The sequence below is a fragment of the Heptranchias perlo genome, chromosome 3 (assembly GCF_035084215.1).
Source record: "Heptranchias perlo isolate sHepPer1 chromosome 3, sHepPer1.hap1, whole genome shotgun sequence".
Lineage (NCBI taxonomy): Eukaryota > Metazoa > Chordata > Chondrichthyes > Hexanchiformes > Hexanchidae > Heptranchias > Heptranchias perlo.
Window position 1 is genome coordinate 23007073 of NC_090327.1, and position 13764 is coordinate 23020836.

Sequence of the window (13764 nt, forward strand, 5' to 3'; positions counted from 1 at the left end):
CACTTGTGCTCAGTGTCTCACCACGTGCAGATACCTCCTCTAACCTAACCTCTAAAGGACGTGCAGTGTCAGTCTTTGAGCTGGTGGAAGCAAGTGTCAGATCGAGTGACAGTGTGGCTTCAGTGTCCTCTTCCTCCTCCTCGGACAGTGCCGTGTTCTTGGGTATCTGCAATGACAATGGTTTACAGGTTGAGTTGTGGAATGGGGAGAGGAGCAAGTAAGACGTGCGTGCTGACAGCATGTGCAGCACATGAGTCAGAAAAGATTATGGGAGGAGGGAGATGTGGAAAAGGAGAAGGAGCATTAGATATGCAGAGACCCCCTTCATCGGGACCTCCAGTGTGACTTCTTGTGATGGCTGCAGCGATGGCCCGCCCTGAGCACTGTCTCCTCTAAGGGGGTGAGGACGTGTAAACATGCCCGTCCACCCTCAGGTCTCTCCTGCTGCCGGCTGTTATGCGCCACCTTCTCCTGCGAGACAGAGGACAGTGTCCTTCCTTGGTTCCAATATTATCTATCTGATAAGATGCCAGAGTATCTCCAACAATGGCCCTCTTCTCTTCCTTATCTACATGCTGCTCTTTGGCGACAGAATCCACAGACATGGGGTCAATTTCCACATGTACACTGAAATACCTCTCCACTACCTCTTGATCCCTCCACTGCCTCTGTGTTATAAGACTGCTTGTCCAATATTCAGTCTTGGATGAGCCACAATTTCTTCCAGTTGAACATTGGAAAGACTGAAGCCATCATCTTCATCTCTGGCCTTAAACTCCATACCCCCACAACGATTTCATTCCCCTTCCCACCCATTGTCTCAGGCTTATCCAAACTGTTTGAAATCTTGGCATCCTATTTGACCCACGTCTATCTTTGTTACCTCTTCCAGCCCTATAACTCACCCAAAATCTCCATTCTCTGGCTCTGGCCTTTTGTGCATCCCTCCTCCCTTTGCCCCACCATTGGCAACCATGCCTTCCACTGCTTCGGCCACACGCTCAAAAATTTCCTCCCTAAGCCCCTCCACCTCTCTACCTCCCTTTCTTCTTTAAGGCCTTTCTTAAAACCCACCTCTTTGGCCCAGCACCCCTCCTAATATCTCCTTCTTTGTCTCAGTATTCATTTTTATCTGATTCTAACTCTTTGAAGTGCGTTGGGATGTTTTTCCATGTTAAAGGCACTATATAAATGCAAGGTGTTGTTGAAAAATGGGAGACAGGCTGAGCTGAATATGCTGGGTGGCTTTTTCTCATTGCTGCCTTCCTTCAGTTATTTATTATGTGCTTTGCCACTGAAGCGCCACTTCTGCCAACTTCTTTACGAGCTGTCTGTTGTCAATCTTTCACTCAGTTCTTCTGGTCTTCTGATCCACCATCTCAACTTTGGCTTAATATTTGTTTTTTCAGCAGGCACCCATTGTAAATTTCTCACTATGCCATTCCGTTCCTACTTATAGTAGCATTGTTTTTGTTATTAGAAATTAGATAAAGATGAAAGAAAGAATTGCCATAAAAGGATTTCAGGTTTGGTGCATATTTTGAAATGATCTAATAGCGGTTATTCGTTTGAATTGTTGCTAATTCGGAATTGCCTATACCCAGGCAAAGCATCAGACTCACTTCAATATGGCTGGAATTTTATATAAAGTGCAACAGACAGACAAAACATTGGAAGGAAATGAAAGTGCAAAGAGGGTAATTGCTACAAAGATTAATTGATACACAGTTGATGACCCATCACATTAAATGGACTTTTTTTTAAGCATTTGACCAATCATGGAATTGCCATACTGAGATAACGCACAGAATCATAAATTCAAATTAGTGTTTCTGTTTTATTTCAAGTTTTATGTCTTTTGTAACAACATTATAAACATTAATATTTCATTCACTAGCTTTTAAAGTACAATTAATACTTAATAGGGTGACACTCTAAAATACATAAAATATTTCATACAATGTAATCAGAAGAAAGTGAGATCAAGGAAAGGGCTTTCAACCTATTCAGTTTGGCCTGTCACTTAGGTCTAAGTTTACTGTCTTGCCTCAGTATGCGAGGCATATCCCTCTAGTTCTTGTGAATAACAAATTGGTCTATTTCATTTTTGAATGTGTCAGTTGAACTAGCATTCACTGTACTTACCGAATGAGTATTCCATACCTTACAATGGTAAGTGTAAGAAGCTTGCTTCTTAAAGAGGATGGAAAGTCTAGGCAAAGTACGTTTTGTTCAATCCCAGGAAAACACACGGGTCTAGAAATTGGTCATGGGTCTAGAAATCGGACTACTGAGGCCCCAATATGACGGGCAGGAAGCCTGCGCATATTTCAGGCCGGAAATGCACCGCCCACTATGTTGGATAAGGACAAAAAATACGCATCCTTCACCCATGCCTTAGACAGGCGTTAGCACCTTTGCATATGCAAGTAAGGGGCCTAATGCCTGGTTGAGGCCCTCTCTCCAGGATCTGTTGGTCCTGAGGCGCAGGCTGCACTCAGGGAAATCAGGCCTAGGAATCACCTGCTAGGCACAACCAAGAAGCTCAATAACTTACCTGAATGTGGAGCCAGATGGAGCAGGAGTGCTCCTCCCAATCCCACATAGAAACATAGAATCATGGAATGGTTACAGCACAGAAGGAGGCCGTTTGGCCCATCGAGCCCATGCCAGCTCTCTGTATGAGCAATCCAGTTAGTCCCACTCCCCCGCCCTTCCCCATAGCCCTGCAGATTTTTTCCCTTCAAGTACTTATCCAATTCCCTTTTGAAAGCCACAATTGAATCTGCCTCCACCACCCTTTCAAGCTTTGCATTCCAGATCATAACCACTTGCTGCGTAAATAAGTTTTTCCTCATGTCGCCTTTGCTTCTTTTGCCAAACACCTTAATCTGTGTCCTCTGGTTCTCGACCCTTTTGCTAATGGGAAGAGTTTCTCTCTATCTACTATGTCTAGACCCTTCATGATTTTGTACACCTCTATCAAATCTCCTCTTAACCTTCTCTGCTCTAAGGAGAACAACCCCAGCTTCTCCAGTCTATCCACATAACTGAAGTCTCTCATCCCTGGAGCCATTCTAGTAAATCTTTTCTGTACCCTCTCTTAGGCCTTCACATCCTTCCTAAAGTGCGGTGCCCAGAATTGGACACAATGCTCCAGTTGTGGCCGAACCAATTTTTTATAAAGCGTCTTCATAACTTCCTTGCTTTAGTACTCTCTGTCTCTATTTATAAAGCCCAGGATGCAGTATGCTTTTTTAACTGCTTTCTCAACCTGCCCTGCCACCTTCAAGGAACTGATAGCTGCCGCTGTCCCCAACATCGTTGCTGGTTGCCCCCACTCCCCACATTGCCACCACTCCTGGCCCCGATCCCTGACCTCCCAGCTCCGAACCTCAATCTCCCTCATTCCTGGCCCCAACCCCCAGTCTCCCAGCCCCAATCCCTGGCCCAACCCAACACCGATCCCAACCCAACACCGATCCCAACCCCCGGCCCTGATCCCCGGACCGGACCACCTGGCTCCGAACCCCAGCCCGATCTAATCCCAGATCCAATCCTTGGCACAGGCCCTAACCCAACCTCGATCCCATCTCCTGGCATTGATCTCTGGTATGACCTGATTCCGACCCAGACCCAACCCCCTGAAGCCACTTACCTGAGGGCTGCTGAGATGCTAGCAGTGCCCTGATCTTGCACTACTCTTTGCCGGTGGGCTCTGATTCCACGTTGGCTCCATTATGATGAGACCCAAAATCTGGGGAACCTCCGACTTCACCATTCAGGCACAGGGAATGGACCATGCGCCCCCCCCCCCTCACTTGCCCTAAATTGGGAGTGCCAAATTTCCGGGTCACTGCTGGCAAAGTTTTCATCGTACCCAGTTGGTAGCATTTTTCCTAGGTCAGGTGGCCCTGGATTAGCTCCCAGGTCAGCCTACAGTTACAAGTCCCACTAAAATTAACAGTGCTTCCCTGTAATGGAAATGGCTTTTCTCATGTTTTTATGCAGCCAGGTTTTTATGAAGCCAGAAAATTCAGTCTTTTTGAAAAACATTGATGAAAATTATTATATCTTTCTTGGATAAACATTGGGGAAACACTTTGAAGAGGAAATAAATCTCAAAGACTTTCCTTCGTAAAACGTTGTTTTGTCAGGCTATAATCATATTCCTGATTATTTCTTCCTGGTTTTGTACAACAGACTTCTCCACGTGCACTTAGTCCATTTACTTCAGGATTTAATATCTGAAAACCTCAGGGTAAATTGACAGATGTTTGTTCCAAGCAGGAAGCTGTGTCCAAAGGGAGTACAGGTTGAGAATTAATGCATGCTACAGTGTTGCAGCCTTATCTCCGACCTACACTCTTTTCGAGTACAGCACCCCACTGGGAGCACAGGATTAGAGAAGCGAGCCTCTTGTCTCAGCTCAGTCTTCTTCTTTTTGTTCATGGAAACAGCTGTGCCCCTCCTCATAGCTAAGTAACCAAAGACCCCAAACCATTTTATTGACCTTCTGTCATCCATTGCATTCCAAAAGATAAACATGGGAGCAATTAACTACACTGCATGCTAATGAAACTCAGATTAAAAAGTGAACAAATTAGCAAGATGTTATCATCCATTGTTGGACGGATATGAGGGCAGTCATTGAAGTTGTCTCAGAAGAGAGAGTGGGCCTGAGCAACACTGTGACAATCCGAAGCAAGGGAACACCTGAAGGTGTGAGAAGCAGCTGCAGTGCAAGAATAAGAAGAGAGGTAGTAGCGGAAAATTCTATAGTCAAGCAAATAGACAGCCTTTTTTTGCAGCTGTGACCAGGAGCCCAGAATAGTACGTTAGCTCCTCGGTGCCAAGTTAAAAGCCAGCAGTAAAGGGGGCAGGATGTGCTGATCCCTGTCTTGCAATCGAGGGAAGAATATGTTGATCCTCTCTTGCCGTTGGAAAACCATTTGCGAGTATGGAGCAGCATGATATTAAAATTCCCTCTCATACATTTTTAGGCAAGAATCTGCCTGTTAGGGTCAATTTTAACTCGCGGCGGGCATCGTGCATCCGGGAGGTGGGGCAGGTGGCAAACCCTTGTGGATGTTGTCAGCATGAGGCCTGGACCATTTTCACTCCCAGGTCTCACTAACATTTGAAGGACGGGCTGCCATCCAGAACACCTGCAGAATTGGGCAGCCCGTATAGGTGACCCTGCGCAATGTCTTAATTGAGGTTGCATTGCCTGAATGCAATTTCCATTCAACAGCTGTAGAGATGAGTTAAAGGGCTGCGGTCTGCTTTCCTGATGCATCCCTGGAGGTTCTAGTGGAGGAATTGAGGGCCAGGAGGGATATACTGTTTCCCACCACCTGCAGCAGCATCCCTAAGGCCCCTGTCAAACAGGCTTGGACAGATGCAGCTGAGAGGGTCAGTGTCAGCAACATCACTCCCAGGACCTGGGTTCAATGTAGAAAGAGGTTCAGTGACCTCACAAGGATAGCAAGGGTGAGTACACCTCTCCACCTCTCTCAACACCACCAGACAACACTCCTCTCATCCCTTTCCGCCACTCTCAACTATTGCCTCCCCTCCATCGCATTCTTCATCAAGCAATCACAAGGACAAACTAAGAAACCTCTCTTGATCATTCCAAACTCACTAACCTCTTCCTTTCCTCTCTTTATGTGGCATTATCTTCTCTCACATACTACCACTTGCACAATCACTAACTACTCTCACCACTCCTTCCTCACTTCATATCACACACACTTGCCTTTACATTCATTATCTCCCCATCCTCATTCCATCTTGCTCCTTCTGCACCTCTCAACACATCCACTGTATGCACATCACCTACACATCTCCACTCACCTTCAAAATAGCCACTCACTTTCGCCTTCTCAAGGCAACACATAATGCCAGGGAGAGGAACAGGATGGTTGAAGGAGTCTCCAGTATCATTGCATTCACCAGGCACAGCAAGAATGCCTGATGATCAGTGTCCCAGGCTGGGTCATGAGCATTGGGCCAAGAAAGGCTAGTGGTATACCCAAGCCAGGTGTCTGCATATTACTTATATCTCTTCATTAAACTCAGCCCAGATGCAGCAAGTTTAGCATCTTGAACCTACATTCTCCAGACTGTTTTCTGATCATCTAAAGCTTCTCCCTGCCATCCTAACTCTTGTCCCTTTTTTAAAAATTCTAGAACCTTCTCAACACCAAGAAGCTCCTGCGCAAGAACAGACCTTTAGAGGAGGACAATTCCTCTAACGATGCAGCATCGGGCCCTCCACCTCTCCCAGGCACCAGCTGGGACATTGGCACACTGCGTGGGCTGGATAGCAAGCTGGAGGTGACTGTACGTAATGAAACACCCAGCACCAGTGGGCAAGGCCCTCTTCCAAGCTCTGCTGAGGATGACAGAGATGAGGTCTTCCAAGACTTAGATAGAAAATCTACACTGGTACTGGAAGGTGTGCCATGGAATTTCAACAGTGTGGCTGAGAGAGTGGAGGAGTCTGCATTCAGCCTCTGTGGTGCCTGTGTAGTTGTTGTAAATTAGCCTTGTTCAGTTATTTGAAGAAACTCTACATCTGACTAGTGTTACTTGCTTGGCATCATCAATAATTTAGAATCTTAGGAGAAGCTATCTGCATCCCTGATAAATAGGCCTCCTCCCCTTACTCTAGCGACTGTACCGTGAGGATGGAACAAGGGTGGAAAGGATGATTCACAAGAGTTATAAGACAGTGTTGGTATGGGAGAGACTGCAGAGTTTTAATATATATTACCACTGCATTGGCAAAAGAAAAATCTCCTGAAAAATATTCTAACAATACTGGGAACTGTGGAAGTTTATGATGCAGTAGATTGATTGAGCTGCTGTACAGTTTAACAGCTTGATTAAGAGCTGACTGGCTTGACTGTGACCATACTGTATAAGATTAGGTAATATGAGGAATGAGAGGACATTAAAAATTGAAATCTCTTCAACCCATCCTTTAATGTATCTGTCTCTATCTATCTGAACTGAATTCACAAACATTTTATCATTTCGACTGGATAGCTCACAGTTTATTCCTGTGTGGAATGATGGTAGATTTCATCAGGCTGACCAAAATCTCAAGTTTGATATAGGAGTTGGCCTTTTTTCATTAGAAAAGCATATATTGCTAAAGCCCAAACTTCAAACATACCAGCAGCAAAGAAAGCCTTCAGTCAGCTAATGGCATTTGGTCATCAAGCCCACTGCATCCTGGGGTAGATAAAGATATGCATTTCGCACATTTTCCTGGTCCAAACGGGCACCATGAAGTCAAATTCTGCAGCACGACATTCCGCACCGAACAGTGCTGGAAGCGAAGCCCGACGCCATATTGGTTCGGCCACTCGATAGGCACTCCTGGAGGCCGCCTGAACAAATGTAGGCATCATTTAAATATGTTAATAAGGGTCCTACTCCTCAATCAGGATCCTTTTGTAAAATTGGTATCCTTGCGCGCCTGGAACGACACTTCCTTAACCCTACCAGCAAATCATGGCTGGAACAATCGGCAAGCAGCCTTCACAAGCGGTAGTTGAAGGGAACCTCACCTCCATTAAGGTAAGTCTCTGGTTAGTCGTTTTAGGCCTTTAGGGTGCTTTTTGGCCAAGTTTTTGACACTTTTTTTTGTGAGATACTTTTGTAGAGTGAGCGTGTGGAGGGCAGGACCTGTTTCACAGGATTTGCTTATTCTTAAATGGTGAACATGTGAATGCTGTTGGGCTTACCCTTGAGGCTCCCAACTCAAGTGGAGGAGCAGCAGCAAGGAAGTTAGCCAAGACTTGCACAGGCTACAAACAGAGGAAGAAGGTGGCAAGGGCGCGGGAGGCCGAACAGCATTCAGAAACAGAACATCATACCTAAACAGAGGGGCAGTGTATAAGGCAGTGTTGAGTTTCAACAGAGATGCAGTCACTTACCTATGCCACCCATTAAAGCAAGAATTGGAGCCCAACACCAGGGCATACTGCACTGCCTTTGAGTTAGAACATTATGGATTCAAGCCCTAGGACTTGAACAGATGAACTACACAAACACATCAGTGTAAACCTGAGATGGGTTCTGCATTGTTGAAGGTGGTGTCTTTCTAGGAAATCCTGCCAGTCTGTAGACCTGGATAGCATGTTGTTCAGTTGCCTCTGACCAGTATCAAGCTTGATGAAGTTGCCACAAAGCATTTGTGACTTGTCTAATGTTGGTATGAACTGCAATCTGATTAAATGACAGAAGCCCTTTTATTGTTAATCACAACTGAAATACTGCGACATACTACACTGCTCAACCAATAGCCTGCAAAGTCAAGGAAAGATAGTTGTCTCAATTGCTATCTCTTGGTCAACAAATTTACACTTATTTCAAGGCTTCTTACTTTAGATCAGTAAATGTTAAAACAGGTTGGCAAATCAAATCATTTTTATCGTAAATCTCACTTAACAAGGTATTACATCCTTGAAATTACTATGGGATATTACACCTTAAAATAACGAGGGAATGTCATACAAACACATTAAACATTTGCCAGGTAATACCACCATTAGAAATTTCTAGGCTTACATCATTAGAAAGGAAAGGAAAGAAATCCACCACCATAGTCATAACCAAAATGGTCTACTGAAGTAAACAAACAATTTAAATTATATGTACTCAAATACAATTAATAACGATTAAGAGCTTCTTCATGTACTGTACCCTGGATTTGAATACAAGTAGTTTCCCTGAAGAAATAGGCCCAGTGATTTTATCTTTCAACCCAACAAACTTCTAACTCCCCCAGTGCAGTACAACTGGGTGTTTTTTTTTAAATACTAGTGATTCAGTATTAGAAAGGTCTTCTGATAAGTAAGAATATGGAGCCATAGATTATTTTAACAAATGAAAAACAAACAGCATCATGAAATCTATTATCACAGTTGAGCTGAGCAGAACAATTTAATCCTGATTGGTGTCCTATTTTTAAGCGTTCAAGAATGCAGTCATCTGTTCAGCCATTATTTTCAATATTGAGCAAATAAGACAAACTAATATTGTGTAATAATTATTAATGCCTTGTATATTTCTCGATCCAGACAAAGGAATTGCTTTTGAATATTTCCAGTTATTGGAAATGTGAACGGTAACAATAAAAATCTGATTATGTGCATTAATGTATTCATAATATAAGGCTATGCTAATGCTAATAACTGGACATGCAAATTGTCCATAGCAGTCGCATTTGAATATCTAAGATTATTTATTGCCTGGGAAACCTTGGGTCTGATTTTATGTTTGAATATTAGCACTCAAGTGGAAAATTGTTATTTTACATGGAAATGCTTGTATTAATCAGTGCTGTCTTTTGAGTATACATAAATATTAGCGATTTCATGGACATAAAGCATTATCACTACATGTAACTGAGGACAAAGTGGAAATGTTCACCAAAAGTAAAACAGTTGCAAATGTGTTTCTTTTTCCTGATATATTTTATGCATTCAATTTGTTTTTATAATTTTGAATGCTTTTAAAGACTCATCAGGGTCTGGGCTCTGAAATTCTGATTTTTCGGTTGGATAAAGACCCAGCAGATTGATTCAGGTGGTTCAGAGGTCAGATCATTTGGCTAGTTGGAGAGCAGGAGAGGACTCTGAGACATAGGAACAGGAATATGCCATTCAACCCCTCAAGCCTGTTCTGCCATTCAATAAGATCATGGCCGATCTGTACCTCAACTCCATTTACCTGCCTTTGAAATAGCCCTTGATAACCTTGCCTAATAAAAATGCTGGGTCAATTGAAATTTTCAATCTCAATCTTGAAAATTTCAATTGACCCAGCATCCACAGCCTTTTGGGGGAGAGAGTTACAGATTTCCACCACTCTTTGTGTCCTGATTTCACTCCTGAATGGCCTAGCTCTAATTTTAAGATTGTGCCCCCTTGTTATGGATTTCCCCACCAGAGGAAATAGTATTTCTGAATCTACCCTATCAAATGCTTTAGTCTTTTTAAACACCTCAATTGGATCATGCCTCGTCCTTCTAAATTCAAGGGAATACAAGCCAACTTTATGAAACCTGTGCTCATAATTTAACCCTTTAAGCCGCAGTATCACTCTGGTGAATCTGCACTGTACTCCTTCCAAGGCTAATATATCCTTCCTGAAATGCGGCGCCCAAAACTGAATGCAGTACTCCAAGTGGGGCCTGACCAAGGCTCTGTATAACTGAACAACTGAAACATCACTTCCTCCCCTTTGTTTTGCAACCCCCTTGAGATAAATGCCAACATTCTATTAGCCTTTTTGATTACTTTTTGTACCTGTGAGCTAGCTTTTAGTGATTTGTTTACATGGACTCCCAAATCTCTTTGTTCCTCCACAGCTCCTGGGCAAAAGGGAGTGCAGTGGAAGGCCCATGAATTCAGCTGGAACTCGAAAAAGGCTGGGCACCTGCCTGTGCTGCCAGTAGCCACAGGCCCTTTTTTGGGTAGATATCTCTTTGCATTTTGAGTTCTTAGTATTTCTATGGAGTGAAATCGCTGGATATTACAGCACAAACGCATAACATGCTTGCATGAATTTCCCTGATTGCTTTTTTTATCAGAGGCATTAACCCACTTATTTTAAATAGGTTAACACCTCTGTTAAAATAGCAGACAAAGGAATTTCATATGAAGGCAGTAAACATTTATACTCCAGTACTGCAGAATGAAATTTCATTCCATTAATGTATTTAAAAAATGTAAATTTTAAAAAAAATCTTCGCAAATGAAAAATCACATCTAAAGTTTTAAGAACAGCATCCCAGTCAAACTGATCGTGATCTGGCAGAAATGTATTGAAATGATATTTGACAAAATGATCTGACTTGCTTAAATTAGGGATTTAATTTTCTGTGACCCAATCCCAATCATATTGTTCTGATTAAGAGTTAACTTGTTTGTTCTTTCCACAGATTACTACATGAGTTTAGCATTTTCTGTTGTTGTTTTTGATTTCTAGCATCTGCAGTATGCTTTTTGCCCAATTATGTTGTCGTCTTTTAACGTTGTATTTCGTGGTTCTTCATTACGAAAAGGTCAATGACTGATGTAATCTTCTCTGCAATCTTGGTGAGTTTATACGTTGGCAGGACTAATTAAAACAATGATACTGGCAATACTATTGATGCATGGCTGTCAGATATGATGCATTATCCAAAGATCTACAGGGCTGATTTTAACTATTGGCAAAGAACAGGCAGGTGGCGGGTGAAGCTCACCCATTCTTGTAGGTATGAGGCTCGAGCCGTTTTAAGGGCGAGGCCTCATTTACATTCTGCCAGTCTGCTGCGGGCACCAAACAGGCTGGTTGTGGGAGGGCAGAAAACTGGCTCCTCCTCCTCCTGACCCCACCTACAAAAAAAAATGTAACACATCCTGGGCCATTTTGTGAGCGGCCTTGAGCAGGCCCTTTAAGGATCACAGGTTAGGCGGCTTACCAGCTAGTCGAAATGCGCAGCGCACACTCCACCCATTTGTACCTCGAAGTTGCAATCGGGCTCCAAAGATCGTCATAGGACCACTATTTGCATATTACAAGTAGCCTCCTGCCTGAAACAGGTGGGCACTCTGGCTGCCCATCTCAAGACTCTACCCAACATGGTGATCGTCGCAGTGGTGCAGAAATAGCTCAAATCGGCCCTTGCATAGTTAAAGAGAAAGAACTTGCATTTATATAGCACCTAATAATGTCCACACAATGACGCAGAGTTCGTGGAGGGTTGTAGGGCTGGAGATGGTTTCAGACACAGGGAGGATGAGAATTTTAAATTTGAGGCATTGGAAGACCAGGATGACCAATGTAGGTCAGTGAGCACAGTGGTGATGGGTGAGCAGAGGACGTGGTGCAGGATAGGATACGGGCAGCCGAGTTTTGGATGAGCTGAAGTTTATGGAGGGTGCAGGATTAAAGGCCGGACAGGAGAGTATGAAGCAATTGTTAGGCTAAGTTTTGGGCTCCTCCTTATAGGAGGAATATAATAGCCTTGGAGAAAGTGTAATGTAGATTTTCCAGGATTATATTGGGATCATGAGTCTGAGTTACAAGAAAAGGTGCAAACTATGCTGTAGTCACTCGAATCGAGAAGATCAACCCAGGTGGTTATTTGATAAAGGTGCTCAAAATAATAAAAGGAATAGACATCATCGGGTTATGACTTTTGAATGTAAATTAGGCCCCACCTGCCTGGGGTAGGCTACCCTTAGGCGTCTGTTCTGAGGTGAGTCAAGATGGTGAGGGTCAGGAACATGACAGGAATGTGGCACTTCCATATTAACCCCCTGCCCACACCATACCCACTGGGCGGGCAGGGTGAAAATTAACCCTTTAAAGTCAGGTCCTCCAGAGAACCCTGTCAAAATCGTTGTGGCAAACACCAGTCCTGTCACCACAAAGATGCAAATTCTCCAATAGCAGAATATTTAGCATATAGTATTTATAAATCATTAAACATGGCACTAAATTATTAGGATTTAAATAATTACCTCTAGTTTAGCCTGCACATCTGCATTGTAAATTCATACTCAATGAATTTTTATCAATATAAATTTTTACCTAAATTATAAAATTGCATATCCTGTGAATATGATTACATTTCAGAAGATGGGTATTATTGCAAATATAATGAACATACTCCTTATCAGTCTTTCTCATTCCATGCCCCATGAAGCAACACCACAATGTTGAGAGTCCATAGGTAAATGGCACCCAATTGTAAAAAGGGCTTGAGTCACTTGCTAAGTTACCAATCTACCAGAGATGGCTAGGCACTGCATATAAAATCAGATATTACCGGAAATACTCAGCAAATCAGACAGCATCTGTGGAGAAAGAAACAGAGTTAACTTTTCTGGTAGATGACCTTTCATTGGTACTGCTTGTTCCCGAGATCCATTGCAGGGGGGAAGGGAGGTGGGGGGAAGCTGCCCTCTCTGCCCTGTCTCTCCATTAGTAGTAAGGTACCCCATTTTTCCAATTACTTGTGCTATTGCTATTGGTGTCAGCTATGGCTCAATGGGTAGCACTCTTGCTTCTTAGTCAGAAGGTTGTGGGTTTAAGACCCATTCCAGCACAAAAATCAAGACTGACACTCCAGTATAGTGCTGAGGGAATGCTGCACCGTCTGAGGTGCCATCTTTTGGATGAGACATAAAACCGAGGCCCCATCCACCCTCTGAAGTGGACGTCATAGAGTTATACAGCACGGATAGAGGCCCTTCGGCCCATCGTGTCCGCGCCGGCCATCAAGCCCTGTCTACTCTAATCCCATATTCCAGCATTTGGTCCGTAGCCTTGTATGCTATGGCATTTCAAGTGCTCATCCAAATGCTTCTTGAATGTTGTGAGGGTTCCTGCCTCCACAACCCTTTCAGGCAGTGAGTTCCAGACTCCAACCACCCTCTGGGTGAAAAAGTTCTTTCTCAAATCCCCTCTAAACCTCCCGCCTTTTACCTTAAATCTATATCCCCTTGTTATAGAACCCTCAACGAAGGGAAAAAGCTCCTTAGTATCCATCCTATCTGTGCCCCTCATAATTTTGTACACCTCAATCATGTCCCCCCTCAGCCTCCTCTGCTCCAAGGAAAACAAACCGAATCTTCCCAGTCTCTCTTCATAGCTGAAGCGCTCCAGCCCTGGTAACATCCTGGTGAATCTCCTTTGCACCCTCTCCAAAGCGATCACATCCTTCCTGTAGTGTGGCGACCAGAACTGCAC